This window comes from Centroberyx gerrardi, chromosome 15, assembly GCF_048128805.1.
Source record: "Centroberyx gerrardi isolate f3 chromosome 15, fCenGer3.hap1.cur.20231027, whole genome shotgun sequence".
NCBI lineage: Eukaryota > Metazoa > Chordata > Actinopteri > Beryciformes > Berycidae > Centroberyx > Centroberyx gerrardi.
The window spans coordinates 6,242,391-6,244,013 of NC_136011.1; positions in this window are offsets into that span (position 1 = coordinate 6,242,391).

Here is a 1,623-nt window from a genome sequence, read left to right on the forward strand (position 1 = left end):
CTGAGGTGAGGAAAACAGTACATTTCTCATATGTTGTGAGTCAGGTCCTGTTGGGTGACACAGCTGAGTCACAGCCTCGGGCCTTGCAGGGATTATCTGGCTGAGAAATATTCTCACGTGCATTTGTGAAACTGGAATTTTTTTTACCCTAATCCATCATTTGACATCAATCCATCATCAAGTGGACTATTCAGAGGAGGAAAGAGTACTGAAATAGTCTTCTCAAGTACAAATATTCTTAATTTACTCAAAGGATATGGAGAAAGTTGTGTATGAGTGTGTATGAGTGTGAGAGTAACTCACTAAAAGTATTCAAGCAGCAAAAGTCATTGGGATTTTGTGCAAATTTAAACAGTTATTAAATACTCAAGTAGTAGTGAAAATATAGATTTAAAAAAAAACTCAGAGCAGAAGAATCAATCTAAAAATCGACCCTACCTAAGTAGTAGCAGTAACTAGAGTAGCTGTAACTAGTTACTTTCCACCTGCCATATTACGGCATTGATCTGTCCCAATTCAATGAATACTTCAGTGATGTCTAGTACACTGACATCATATATGCTTCTCTTCTGAGTATGTTGTATTTCACTTCTACTAGACTAGGTTTTTAAGCATGTACTGGCAGGAGGGGACATTATGGAATATGCACAAATTCTTAATGACTCATACTTGAGTGTAAGAGTAATCTGTTTTATAAAAGAGAGATCTATCCATAACAATATTAGATTTCTATTGAATGTGCTAGACTATAGGGATAAGATTGATGACAATGGTTTTATTTTATTTTTGGATTTTTATCAAGCAGTTGATATGGTGGAACACCCTTTTATTTTTCAATCACATAAATACTTTGGGTTTGGAGATTATTTTAGTATAATTAGAATGTTGCATGGTGGCATTAACAGTTCAGTATCTCTTCCTTCATAAGTTCATCACCTCAAGAGTCCATCTTTCTCCCCCTGCCAAGTTTAGCCTACTTTGTAAATTGGTATTAGTACATTCTACCTTTCACACACTGAGCTGACAACAGACTGACTTTTACTAACATACTGTTCACTGTGTAAATGTAGCAAAAGGAAAACATAGCTAACCAGCATTAAATTATAAAAGCTTAATTTTTAGATTGGTTGCCTTTAATATTTTTAAAACACAGTTTCATTTCGTTTGCTGAACCACTTACCTTGGATACTAAGTTTTATTACGTTCATCTTCTACGTTCTGAGCGTGTTCTGAGATGTTTTGAAAACCTTTTTGTCAGTAAAGCTTTCTTTTTGAAATGCCAATTTGCGCTTTTTGACCTTTTGTGAAAACCGGAATATCCGATTTTAATATGCAGATGAAGGGGAGGCTCCGGTGATGGAAGTGAACACTGCATTGGTTGACATGCCAGCAAAAGTGCCAATACCGTTTAGCAGTGTCGGTACCATCTGGGCTCGGCTGCCATCTAGGCTCAGGATCCTACCATAGCTGAAAATGATGTGTCTCCTTCTGATTGTTGACAAGTTCTAGGCCTTGCTGCAGGTTTCATCGAACCTAGATTTCCCAAACCCTGTCTCTCTACCTTTTTAAAGGTTTCTTCAGCTGCTGTGGTGGTCGCCGCCTTCCTAAACGCAGAGCAGATTT